This window comes from Callithrix jacchus, chromosome 19, assembly GCF_049354715.1.
Source record: "Callithrix jacchus isolate 240 chromosome 19, calJac240_pri, whole genome shotgun sequence".
NCBI classification, from domain to species: Eukaryota; Metazoa; Chordata; class Mammalia; order Primates; family Cebidae; genus Callithrix; species Callithrix jacchus.
This window is the reverse complement of record NC_133520.1, coordinates 31,974,639-31,988,545: the sequence shown is the minus strand read 5'-3', so window position 1 is coordinate 31,988,545 and position 13,907 is coordinate 31,974,639. Positions and strand designations below refer to the sequence as shown.

Below are 13,907 nucleotides of genomic sequence, written 5' to 3'. Positions count from 1 at the left end.
AAAAAAAAAAAAAGGCTCTGTCTGCAGGTTAGGAAAGAGTTGCCAAAGGAGGTGATATTTGGGCCAAGGCTTGAAAAGGAGTCAGCCAAGCAGAGGTAGTGGGTCTGGGGACACTGGTGCTGAGGGTATTTGGGGCTCAGGCATTGTGTATGAAGATACTAGGGTGTGTATGTGTTGGTTGCCCTTTGTGGATGTCACCATCACCACTGACAGGTCCCCCTCAGCTCCTTTGTCTCTAGTTCTGGGAGCTGGGCTTCCTGTGGGGCTGGCCCGTCACCCAGAACATCCCCACATGTTTTGGTGCAGGGGACCTGGCACATCCCTGCTGGGGTTTAGTCTCATGACCTTGGCCTCCTGAATGTTCTAAGCTTTCGTCAGGCAGGCTCTGCTCCAAACCCAGAGCTGCTGGGCCTTGCACTCTGGCTTCTAGCACCGCCTAGGGACCTGGCAGACACCTTGGTCTGAGGGGACTGCCTTTTAGGAGATGAGTTTAGCCAGGTTTGGTTTGGAATTCAGTTTTTTTCTGTATGTTTCTTCCACCCATACCTTCCCTGCTGCTCAGCATTTGATGGACTTGAAGTGAGTTCCCAGATAAAGCACAGGCAGAGGGTTCCTGGGGCAATAACTGTTTCTCAGCTTCTACCTCTCACATGGTGATGACACTAATTATGATACCTAGCACTTATTGAGCATTTACTATGTGCCAGGCACTGTGCCAACTGCTGTACCTGCATAATCACATTAAGCTTTCGGAAATACCCCTGTTAGATAGGTAGTTAACTCTCATTATCCCTAACTTAAAAGCCGAGAAACAGACTCAGACTTGCCCAAGGACCTATAGCTGGGAAAGATTCAAGGGAGGGAGTTAGCCCTTCTCTCTGACTTTAAGACTCTTCCTACTTCTTCACCACCCCCCGAATCAGGTGTTCCTTGGGCCCGGAGGGTGCTCTGGGTCATCCAGCCCGTTCTCTTCCTTCCCTCCCTCCAGGAAGAAGTTCCCCAAGCCAGCCGTATCCAAGCCAGTGGCTGCCTTTCTCCTTATTGGGATCTTCAGAGACAGTCTCTATGACCTTTTTTATCCTCTGGCTCCTGCGGGGTGTGATATTTAAGATCCAAGATTGTTTCCCTCTGTTTCAGCCAAGTGCCTCAGGGCCACATGGAGCCACTAGCCTCAGAGAAGCTGCACCTCAAGCGTCAGTGCCCATGGACGTACATGGGAACCAGGGCAAGGATGGCTCACCGGGAGATGTGAGAATGGGGCCCAGACCCCAGATAAGTTGGAGAGAGATGGGGAAGGCTTTGAGATTTGCACTGTCAGTGGGATATCTCTAACAGGACAGACTCCTGTGTTTCAGGAAGAACAGGTAAATTATTCCTATTTACAGACATCTCGAAAAGCAGGTACTTCAGGGAAAACATAAGGAAGAAGGGGGCAGGGCAGTGATTATCAGGTAACCAGCCCGGATTTCCCAAGAAGAGTGGGTCTGTCCTATCTGATCCTTTCAGAGGGAAGGAAAAAAGAAAAGAGAAAAGACAGGCAGCAAAGGTTACTTTGCTCTCTAAAATGTCTCAAAATAAGCATTCAAATGTGGTCAATGAAAGCATCTGTCTTTGGCCTGGGAGGGCAGAGGTGCTGATGCCCAGAAGGGGAATGACCACAGAGGGGCAGCTGGTGGGAAGTGAGACATGTAAAAGCTGTGTAGGAGGAAGGAGGAAGGAGAGAATTTGACACTTTACCCTGCCTGGCTGTCACCGCTCCTCTTCCCCTGCCTTCTGCTGAGGCTCAGACAGTTTCAGGCCACAAGCTTGAGAAAGTGCCTACCTAGAATAGGGTCCAGGGGTTGAATGGCAGAGTCTACACATTGCTAGGGGACCTGCAGAATTATCCTGTCCACTGGCCATCTCTGAGCGCCACCCTGCCTCAGCCGTCTCAGACCCGGGGTGGGGCTGGAGTGTCTTCGTTCAGCAAGTATTTGTGAAGCCTGTAGTGGGCACTGAGGGCAGACAGCAGTGGACAGCCAGACAGACCTTGGCCCTTCAGGGGCTTTCCATTTATTGTCTGGGGATGCAGTCGAATAAACTCATAAAGGAAATGGCATATTAGAGGCTGGTAAGTGCTAAAGAGAAAAAACAGGGAAGGGAAATGGAAGAGTCATTTGGGAGATGGGGGGTTTGTTACCCTGTGCAGGGTAGCTGCAGAGACCTGAGAAGGTGACGTCTGAGGAGAGATGAGGGGGCAGCACAGCAGTCAGGGCAAGCCGGCCAGAGGGGACAGCAAGTGCAAGAGCGGGGAGGCAGGGCCATGCCTGGAGAGTCTGAGGCAGCTTGGAGGCCGGCATGGCTGGAGTGTGGTGAGCAGAGAGCTGCAGGAGATAAAGTCAGAGGGTCAGGAGGAGGCTAGCTCTGGGAGAGTTCTGGAGCTGGTGAGGAGAGGGGTTTTTCCTCAGAGTAAGGTGGGCTCCTGCAGGGTTGATTTGAATTTTTTTTTTTTTTTTGAGACAGAGTTTAGCTCTTATTGCCAAGACTGGAGTGCAATGGCACGATCTTGGCTCACTGAAACCTCCGCCTCCTGGGTTCAAGCAATCCTCCTGCCTCAGCCTCCTGAGTAGCTGGGCTTACAGGCATGTACCACCATGCCTAGCTAATTTTGTATTTTTAGTAGAGACACGGTTTCTCCATGTTGGTCTGGGTGGTCTCGAACTCCCAACCTCAGATGATCTGCCCGCCTCAGCCTCCCAAAGTGCTGGGATTACAGGCGTGAACCCCCATACCCAGCCATGATTTGACTTTTTAAAACCCCTGGGCATCGGCCATCCATTCCAGTGTTTCCCCCAGTGGCTAGTCAGGAAGTGCTGCCTGGTTGCCCTCTGCAGCCATTGGAGCTGTTTCAGCCAATCAGTACATCCCAACCAAGGATGCTGTGAGCACTGTCCTAGGCAGTGTGGGGTGTGAGGCTGGGAGGACATAAAGAAGCACAGGACACCATCTTTACTGGTAAGGAAACCTACGGATCAGCTGTGGAGGCAGAACTTATACTCACAAGAAATAATGAGGGAATAATACCAGACAGTATTTAAAACGAGCGCTAAACTGTGTGATTTAGACTATAAATGTTATCAGAACTGTGAGCTCTGTGTGGGAGTTATATAGGGAACGCTTCCTTGGGGGGACGCGGCTGATTTAGGCCTGGAAAACGGAGCGGGTTCGACGCTGCAGAGGGAAGGAGCTGGCAGGGTGAACTTGGAGAACTTGGAGCTGGCAGGGTGAGAGGAGAGAAGGGTGGCGCTGCTGGAGGGGAGGGCACCAAGTGGGAGTAAGGCAGCCCAGTGGCAGCTCACAAGCGCAGGGTCTTCTGTCTCTGAGCAGTCCCTGCCTCCTACCTGGGTTTCTGATGCCTCCTGTACTCTCTCCAGAGACACAAAGAGCTGCCCTTTCCAGAAGGAAATCAGTTATCCAGTGTACTTGCCCTCTTCTGCCCAAGACCAGATGATCTCTGCTCTTGGAAGTCCTCTGGCTTCAGCGAGTCCCATTTCCAACTCCGGCCATTGTCCCAGGTCTGCACCCTGGAAATCTTGGCCTCTTAGCTTGCTGGTGTCTGGAGCCATGTTTTCGGGAATTCCCTTAGGCTCCATGTATTTATCTAGGCTGTAGGAGCTTCTCTTCTCCCTTCCTCTCATGGCCTGGGTGGACTCCTGTTGGGTAGGTTACTCCTGTAACGTTCCCAGTCATTTCAGATATTGTGAACTGGAAATAAAATTGCACCAAAATGAGCAAACTTCTCCCCGATGAGGGGTGAGTGTATCCTCTCCCTGGGTCTTAGTGGTGTGACCTCACCTCTGAAGTATAGGGAGAGATCACCAGAATGGAGTGGACTAGGATCCATTGGTAGTGCTGTAACCCACCCCAGATGCTGGGGGTCACCCACCCATGACACTGGGGGATATCCTCTCCTCCCTGCCCCACCCGCCAGGCAAAGAGCAGGAGGCAAGAGGCCCATAGGCAAAGCGGTCCACTACTAGACAGACTTCTCCCCTCCTCTACGTCCTTGGAGCCTCAGAAAGGTGGGCACCCCCGCAGTACCCCAGCACAACCCCCTGGCAGACACAGAGGCTGAGCCTGAGGCTTTTGTCCTTATGGCTCACAATCAGGGGGAAGTGGGATCAGTTGGCATTGGGTCAGAGTCCATGGTCCCTAGCCACCTGCCTTTGGGCATCTTATTTCACCTCTCTGAGCCTCAGTTTCCTTACCTATAAATCTGGGTTAATAACATCTACTTCCTGGGGTTGTTAATAATAGTAAGAGCTAACGTTATTGAGTGCTTATGAGGTGCCGAAAGCTTGGCTACATTTATCTCATTTTGTCCACATAACGCTGTGAAGTAGATATTATTTTCCCCTGTTTTGCAGTTGAGGAAACTAAAGCCTGGAGGCCACACACAACCAGCAAGTGACAGAGCCGAAATTCAGCCCCCGAATCTTTCCGACTCCGAACCCTGGTTCTCAACCACATTAAATGAGCTAATCTGTGTAAAGCACCCGCTACAAAGTAGAAGCTCAATAAATGTTAGTTCCTTTTCTCATTTTCCCCAGGGCCACTCCCCTAGAGAACAGCATTCCCGACCACATCACATTTCTTCTCTGGGATCCCCTGGGGCATATGATAGAAGTGGGAATGGGAAGGAGCTGCCAGTTTATACCAAGGGGAAAAAAAAATAAGGCTGAGAGAGGTGAGCAATTTGCATAAAATAATAAAACACCAGGGCTGTGATTAATACACAGGGCACCTTGCTCATAAGAGTTATTGAGCCCCACTGGGTCCTGAGCAGTTGGCAGACGGTGTCTTGCAGAGATGAGAACAGAGGTTATGCTGTATGGAAGAATGAGAGGGCAGAAAGGTCTAAGCCCCTTGCTTTCTGAGCTTAGCTACTGTTTCTAGAGTTTGTTCTAAACAATCTGGGACTATTCATGAATCTTGGAAGAGAACAGTGTTGAAGGTCAAAATGTGGAAAGACGAGATGCTGTCTCACCTTTGTGACTGTTAGATTGGCATGCCTTTTGTGACAGTTAATGTGCATGGGTGGGTACACACACACACACACACGTGCACGCGCACATGCGCGTGCAGCTCCGTGTAACCTTGACTGGAAATAAAAATGAGCAGACAGCTGGGCACGGTGGCTCACACCTGTAATCCCAGCACTTTGGGAGACTAAGGCGGGCAGATCACCTGAGGTAAGGAGTTTGAGATCAGCCTGACCAACATGGAGAAACCCCATCTCTACTAAAAATACAAAATTACCCTTGCGTGGTGATAGGCACCTGTAATCCCAGCTACTCAGGAGGCTGAGGCAGGAGAATCTCTTGAACCCGGGAGGCAGAGGTTGCGGTGAGCCGAGATTGCACCATTGCACTCCACCCTGGGCAACAAGAGGGAAACTCTGTCTCAAAAAACAATGAGCAGACGACTGCGGGGTCATCAGAATTTAGGCGTCCATAGGGAATGGAGATGAAGGAGCTGAGACAGGGCCATTCCCCTAAAGTAGTCCTCATTCTTTCCTCCCTAGAGACCTCTTTTCTGGTGGGCATAGAGACCCATCCCTCTGCACAGCCCACAAAACAGCCTAAGCCTGCCAACATTCACCTCTGATGGGCAGACCCAGAGCTCCTCTGCGTATCCCCTGGGAGAAGAGAAGAGCCTCGGTCATAGTGCTTCGGAACTGATGGCAACAGAAGTCACTCTGGTCCTGTGGCTTTCAGACATTTATAGAAGTTAATCCATTTTTCAATGTATGGTAGGCAGAATGATGGGCCCCCTAAGATGTCTGTGTACTTACCCCTAGAACCTGGGAATATGTTATATTCCATGACAAGGGGGGAATGAGGATTGCTGATATCTGACTTTAGAATAAATTATCCTGGATTATCTGGGTGGGCCCAGTGTAATCACATGGGTCCTTTAAAGGTGGAAGAGGAAGGCAGAAGTCAGCGTCTGGGTAATGCTGTGTGTGAAAGGCTAGACCTGCCAGTGCTGGTGTTGAAGACAGAAGGGGTCATAGGCCAGGGCCTGTGGGCAGCCTCGAGATCCCTGGCTGGGAAGCTGGGAAAGGCCAGGACATCGTCTCCCTTCCAGCCTCCAGAAATAAATGTAACCTGACCAACACCCAGCTTGAAGCCAGGGAGACCCATTTTGGACCTCTGGCCTCCAGGACTGTAAGAGAATACATCTGTTGTTTTTAGCAACCAAGTTTGTGGTCCTTTGCTCACAGCAGCATTAGGAAACTAAATACAAGGCCAAAGCCAAGCGGTTCTGGGACCAGGACCCAGCTGACCACCTCCTGGCCGCCCTGGAGGGATTCCTTCACAACTCGGTGCCTCCGAGGAACCTGGTTTGAAATACACTGTGTCTGAAATACAACCTGCTTATTTTCTAGACAATGAAGTCGAGGCCCAGGAAGGAGTGGTTTTGTCTGAGGTCACGCTGAGTTAGTGGATGAGCTGGGACTGCAACTCAGGGTCCATTCCTGTTTTGTTAGAAATCCCAGATGCTTACATGAATTCTCTCATGAGCTCATTCGTTACATTTGTATGTGTATATTTTTACAGTTTCAACAGATGTGTGCATGTAAAGGCCCAAGCACTGTGCTAAGAACTGGGCAGAGGCGATGCCAGCGCTGGCGCAGGAAGAGGAGCAGCGCTGACTTCCAGTCCTGACCTCAGCCCCTCCCTGGGCCTCAGCTTTCTCCCAACATCCGCAACCGGCCCGAGTTGCAAAGGCCTGTCTGTGTTTTTTGTCCTGGAATTGGTCCCCAGGTGGGCTTTCTCACAGCTACCTGCTGTGTGTGGACAGACAGCTCTGGGAAGGGAGAGGACCCAGCCCACTGGCCAAGGCTGCACTTGCCCTTGAGAAGCCTGTGCAGCGTTTATCACCCATAACAAACTGCAGGTGGGCAGGACCTAGGGCTGCGGGGAGGGGTGGAAGAATAAAAGCAGGCAGAGGCAGAGCCTTGCCCAAAATCAGCACCCCAGTAGTGCGTATACCTCTGCCAGGCATTTTGACCTTCCCAGCTCTCCCGGAAGCACACCTGAGCCACAGGCCGGCACCCAGGGCTGCCAGCTCCCCCGTATGGGTCTCCATGGCAACCCCACATTTGCCGGTCTGGTTTCTAATGACTTATTGGCATGTGTGGTAATTTGCAGAGCTTGGCAGGCAGAGCTAGGCGAGTAGTGAGGGAGGTAGTGAGGGGGACTTGGAAGTCGGGGGCGGGGCTTTGGGTTTTGGATGGAGACAGAGGCACACTTGTCCTGCCCCACCCTTCCTAGCTCCTGCTGAGTAACCTCCAAAGCAAGGGAGCTGCTTCAGGTCCAGGGCCTCCCCTCCCTGAGGGGTACTGGCTCTCTGCAGGCCCCTGAGAGGGAGACAGATGGACAGACAGATGTGGTGCACAGCTGCTCACCTGCCAGGCAGATTCCAGCAAGCATGGGGGGCTGACGGCTGTGTTCAATCGTGGCAGGTCAGACCACTCATGTTTTCCACCACTCTCCTCTCTGTTTCCTGGGCTCTGAGAACAAAGGGGTACCTCCCAGACCCAGGAGTCGCTTGGCCCTGTGGGGAGAGGGGTGGGAGTAGAGTATCCAAGGACAGATCCTGGCCACTTCCAGGCCTCTCACACACTCAGAACCAAGCAGCACAGCCCTAAATGAAATGCCAGATCACATGGGTAGTGGGGGAAAGTGGGGAGGGGGGAGCCAGCCTAGTAATCACAGGGCCCAAGGGGAGCACCGGCCACACCCCTGTCCACTCTTCTTCGACAAATCTTAGCCAACCTCAAAAAAGATTTCCCCAGGGCAATCTGGGGAAGCCTCAGATGTGCTGTGTGGCTGCAGTCTTCCTGCACACAACTTCACTGCCTGTCTGCTTCCATCACTCTTGATGCTGTGATCTGTTCGTGCATTTGTGGGAGGCAGCCTGGTGTACTGAAAAGAGCACCCTCTTGAAAGTTGGATCTGGGTTAGAATTCTGTGACTTCTGCTTCCCGGCTCTATGATCTTGGATGTGTCTCAATCTCTCGTTGAGCCTCAGTTTGCTAATCGATAAAATGGGTTTAACACAGGCCAGGCGTGGTGGCTTACGCCTGTAATCCCAGCACTTTGGGAGGCTGAGGCGGGCGGATCATGAGGTCAAGAGATCGAGACCATCCTGGCCAACACGGTGAAACCCCGTCACTACTAAAAGTACAAAAAAATTAATCGGGTGTTTGGCACACGCCTGTAGTCCCAGCTCCTCAGAAGGCTGAGGTGGAAGAAGCGTTTGAACACGGGAGGCGGAGGTTGCAGTGAGCTGAGACTGCGCCCCTGTGCTCCAGCCTGGTGACAGAGCAAGACTCCGTCTCAAAAACAAAAAGGGGTTAACACATCCAGTTCACAGGGCTGTGAAAATGAAACCAGCTCATGCTTGTAAAATGCTTGGCATACAGTAGGTACCAACAAATACTAAAGAATTTTAAAAGTCATCTTTTAATCACCTAAATAAACAGCAACAATGTGATGGATAATTTAAAGAATTCTGATGGACTTGATAGGGCATTCTTTTTTAAGTATTTGAGAATAGTCTTCATTTAGTTCAGTAAATATTTATTGAACATCTACTGTGTGCAAAGTACTGGGCCCAGTGTTGAGTCTTTCCTGGTGTTTTATGATTGGGGTGAATTTAAGTTGCCAGTGCATTTTCTAAGCATATGTCATATGACAGAGGGAGAGGGAGGGCCCCTAAGAGGGCTAGTAGCAGAGAGGGGGTGGTCCTCGGTCAACCATGTAGGTGGATCTTGTATGGATTTCTGAGAAGTGGCTGGCCCTAAGAGAAAGATCTGCATTGTGAAGGCTCTGTCTGGGTGGTGTGCAGTGAGACACGCTGCCCGGCTTCTCAGAAATGGTGAGTCTGTTTTTAGAGCTGGATGAAGTGGATGATGGATGGAACTAGTGGGTGGTCGCTCCTTCACTTTCACAAGCTGCTGCTGAAGCTTGAGGGGGCTGGTGACCACCCAAACTATCAGCTGGAAGAGGAGCAAGGTGCTCCTGCTCTCACCTGGGCATCTGAGCAGATCACAGCTCCCTCAGCTAGTGCTGGGAGAGGGGGGAGAGCGAGAGGGAGCTAGGAAACTTGGCTTCCATCTCTGCCAGCAGATGGACTTTTGCCTGCAGCAGGAGTCTGTCTGTTCTTCTATCAGCCTCCCTGCAGCCTCCTCCAAGACGGCGCGACAGAGACGAGCAAACAGAACGTCAGAGATAGCTGCAGCCCTGGAGAGTGTCTGTCCCATTGTTTCCTCACCGTCCTCATTCACATTATAGCACAAAAACACAGTGACAATGGCTCAGGGACCCCAGTTCACCCAAGAGCTAAGGGGTCACGATCTCAGCACACCTGTACCCGTTTGTTGCTCCCTAACACTACTTGGGAAGCTCTACCTTAGCCGGTTCTCCCAACCTATTTTTATCAATGAGCCTTGGGGAGGGGTCATCTTTTAATTTAAAAGTCATCTTTTAATCACCTAAATAAACAGCAACAATGTGATGGATAGGGGAAAGGACTTGAGATCACATAACATATTAGTGTCCTTGGGACTAGACAGAAAGATCCTAACTTCTGGCTTTGTGTTATATCTACTACCTCTTCTCAAGACTCCTTCTTCCACTGTTTTTCCTGATTTTTCACCCTGGAGGGCCTACTTCATCTGCAAGAGAATGTAACGTCTCTAAGACACCATTATTCTCCAAACCTTGCAAAATAAGGCAACATCCCCCACACCCATCTTTATCCTCAAGAGCCATCCTCTTCATTCAGGGAAGCCTTTGACATGTCTGCATAGAGCCTCTGCCTTTCCGAGGCTGTGTCTGTCCATCATCCTGGGTGAGATTAGTGACTACATGGACAGCTTCTTCTACCCCAGACCCATCAGTCACTTCATGGGCTCACCTAACTCAGCCACTCACTTGCAAGCTCTGTATCTTCCCATCCCCTGGAAATTACCTCGCAGAGTACCCAGCTTTCTGGTTGCCACCTTCTAGTCTCCCAGCTTGCTTGTCCAAGGACTCCCATACCACCACTTTTTTATTTAGCCAGTCAAATTCAGCAGCTGGGGGAGGTTGTGTGACATCCCCACTCCTTAACCTCTTTGGGACCTTTGCTCCATTGGCACCTCTGCTTTTTTTGCCATGCATTATCTTCCTCTGCCTTCTCTTCTCTGAGTCCAGATAGAGTCCATGGGCCATCATTTTAAGAATCCTGCCAATATCCTAAACTCTCTTGAGCCTCTGTCTTTTTATTGGCTCAGTTTGGCCAAGTCCCAGTTCTGTATTAATTGCTCTATCTGCGTCTTTCTACCTGCATTCAGGAATCTGGGCCCTGCTGAGACACACACACACACACACACACACACACACACACACACAACAGACTCACCACCACCAACCCAACTTGCTCTTCAAAAGTGCCTGGTGTTCCCACCACGTTCCTGTGGTTCTCTCTCCCTCACTCTCCACAACAACTATTTCACACCTTCCTCCCAAACCTCCACCTCCACCCTCATACTCAGCTGAGGACCTCACCTCCCACTTCACACAGAGAGAGAAGTCACCCAGAAGAACTCCCCAGCTTGTCCCCACCAAACCCCCAAACTACCTGCCTCCGGGCCAGTCCTCTCCTCCATCCCTCCTGTGTCTGCACAGGCTCATGTGGCCATCACAGACCAGGTCTTCTACCACCCATGTTCTAGATCCTCTCCTCTGCTTTCTCAGAAACAGCCTTCTCACCACACTCAAGTTTCTCATGTCTCCAGCAAACAAAACAACAAGAGAAACCTTCCTGAAGCCCCACTCCGCTTGCTGCCACCACACTGTCTCTCTTCTCCGTACAAGCCAAATGTCTGAAAGGGTTGGCTGCAGCAGCATTCTCCATCTCTGCGCCACCCACTCCTTCCCCAGCCCGGCTTCAGTCTGGCTTCCTCCCCCATCACTCTGCTGAAGCAGCTCTCCAGATTGCTAAAGCCAGGGAACATTTTTTAGTTCTCAGAAGCATTTTTCACTCCTTTTTTTTGACACTTTCTTTTCCCTTGGCTTCCCTGACCCCACGTGCTTGGCTTCTCTGGTGCTCCTGAGTCGTCTTTGCTGACTCATCCTTCCCTTCTTGATTTTTAAATGTTGGTGTTCCTTATGGTCTGGCTCCAGGTAGTCTCTTCTGATTGTGTACTCTGTCCCTGGGCCATCTCAGCCACACGAATGGCTTCTGTCGTCCACATTCAGACAACACCCAGCTCCCTAGTTGGTCTCTTTTCTTCTGAGCCTCATATTCTTCTATTCACCTGCCTAGATGACTGATGCCTCCAGAAACCTCAGACTTGGACATACTGAAAGCCAGAGTCGTGATTCTCCTGCTGTATCTCCCACGGCCTTCTCACCCGCTGCCTGATCCTCCCCCAGCATTGCCTATGTTGTGAATGGCGTCACCTCAAACCTCAGTTCCGCATGCCATCAACTGGGCGTCACTGTCAGCTCTTCCCTTTTCTCCTCCACCTTACATCCAGCCCCTCACCCAGGCCCTGTTCACCTCCTAAACAGCACCTGGGTCCATTCACTCCACTCCCCCCCCATCTCCACAGCCTCCACTCTAGTTCAGGCTGACTTTGCCTCTTACCCAGGCTGCTGGGATAACCTTCTCATTGGTATGGCTGTATCCACTCTTGCACCTCCAATTGTCAGAGAAGCCAAGGGAGAAGAAAGTGTCAAAAAAAAAAAAAAATAGAGTGGAAATGCTTCTGAGAACTAAAATATGTTCCCTGGCGTTAGCAATTGGGTCTCTGAATTGCTGCTGGAATGACCTTTGAAGGACACAAATCTGACCTAGTCACATTCTGTCATACTCTCAAAACTCTTAAGTGATTCCTGGGCTCTTTGGGATGCCCAGTGGGCTGGGCCCTGTGGCATCTGACCCGTGCCTGCACTGTGGCATCCCCATGCTCCTCCCTCACGCTCTGCACTCTGTACCCTGCACCTTGGCCTCTTTCAGTTCTTTGACTGCTGAGCCCCGTTTGCTCTCACGGCCTTCACATGTGCTATTTCCTGACCCTTAATCACTCTTCCCATCCCATACTTCTCCCTAAATACTAGTTATGCTTCAGATCTCAGCTCAAGTAGCCCTTCCTTAGAAGAGCATCCCAGTACCTTCAGACTTTTACCAGGCTGCTGTTAAACACTCTCAATGTCCTGTATGCTTTCTTCATAACACGCATGATGATGCCTAGTTATACAGTTAGGTGCTTATTAGAAAAATGTCCATCTCTGCCACCAGGCTGTGACCCAGTGAGGGTAGAGACCCTATCTGTTGTATTATTGTATCATTGGTGCCTGACACAGATTTGACATCCAGAAAAGCTTGGGAGAGTGAATTCGTCCATGAGACGCCCTTAAATACAAAAAGGATCCATGAAAAAGTCCAAAGGGAAAGCTATTCCTTGTGTGTGACCAGAAGGTCATGCTCCTGCTCCCCTCCCTTCCCTGTCTTTCCCCAACCAAAGATTCCAAAGTCATTCACTTTGAGTTTCCTGTGTAGGCTGCTCCCCACCAATAGATTTTTCAGAAACAATAGCATTAATCTTTCACATGTGAAAAGCTATTCACAGCCAGGCACAGTGTCCCATGCCTATAAACCAAAACTCTGAGGCAGTAGGATGACTTGAGGCTGGGAGTGCAGGACCAACCTGGACAACATAGTGAGACTCTGTCTCTACAAAAGATTTAAAAATTAGGCTGGATGAGGTGGCTTATGCCTGTAATCCCAGCACTTTGAGAGGCCAAGGCTGGTGGATCACGAGGTCAGGAGTTCAAGACCAGCCTGGCCAACATGGTGAAACCCCATCTCTATTAAAAATACAAAAAGTAGCTGGGCATGGTGGCATGTTCCTGTAATCCCAGCTACTCAAGAGGTTGAGGCAGGAAAATTGCCTGAACTCCAGCACTCCAGCCTGGGCAACAGAGTGAGAATCCGTCTCAAAAAAAAAAAAAAAAAATTAGCCAGGTATGGTGGCTGGTGCCTGTAGTTCCAGCTACTTGGGAGACTGAGACAGGAAGTTCGCTTGAGCCCTGGAGGTCAAGGCCGCAGAAAGCTAGGATAGCACCACTGCACTCCAGCCTGGGCAACAAAGTGAGACCCTGTCTCAAAAACAAGAAGAAAAACTATTTACAACCTACAAAACTCTTTCACATGCATTATGGCTTTTGATTTTTTTCTTTTTCCTTAGAGCCATACCCACGAGGAAGCTGGGATGTGTGTTACGATCACCTGTTTCACAGTGAAGCACACTGCAGCCCAGAGAGGTGTGGTGGCTTGCCCACAGTCACATGGCTGATCAGTGAAGAGCTAGATTTGAGCCTGGTACTCAGGCCCCACTTCCATGCTTTTTTTTTGAGACAGAGTCTCTGTCACCCAGACTGGAGTGCAATGGTGCAATCTTGGCTCACTGCAACCTCTGCCTCCCAGGTTCAAGCAATTCTCCTGTCTCAGCCTCCCAAGTAGCTGGGTCCACAGGCATGCACCACCATGCCCGGCTAAACTGTATTTTTAGTAGAGATGGGGTTTCACCATGTTGGCCAGGCTGGTCTTGAACTCCTGACCTCAAATTATCCTCCTGCCTCAGCCTCCCAAAGTGCTGGGATTACAGGCGTGAGCCACCGTGCTTACCCTTCCATGCTCTCTCTACTGCTGCATATCTATGCTTTATAGAAAAGATGCTGCTGCAAGTTCAAATTATCCACAGTGTTGGAAGGAGGAGTGGCACCACAAACAAACGCCACCACCCGCAGGGGCTGGGAAGAAGGTGGGTTTGGATTGTCATGCGCAGTTTGCTTTGGAGCAGACCA

At 50.6% G+C, this 13,907-nt stretch overlaps 1 protein-coding gene across 4 annotated transcripts in view; it reads left to right on the top strand.

Annotated features, from left to right (window-relative positions):
- Positions 1 to 13,907, top strand: part of LRRN2 (leucine rich repeat neuronal 2) — a 71,270-nt gene that overhangs the window by 4,706 nt on the left and 52,657 nt on the right. The window contains exon 2 of one of the 4 annotated variants that reach the window (XM_078356974.1): positions 13,771 to 13,864. The exons of 2 other annotated variants lie outside the window; for them this stretch is intronic. The gene's annotated coding sequence lies outside the window, so the exon portion shown is untranslated. Of the gene's footprint in view, positions 1 to 1,137; positions 1,365 to 13,770; positions 13,865 to 13,907 lie in introns of all 4 variants that reach the window. One more of the 4 variants, XM_035281400.3, reaches the window with a different exon arrangement.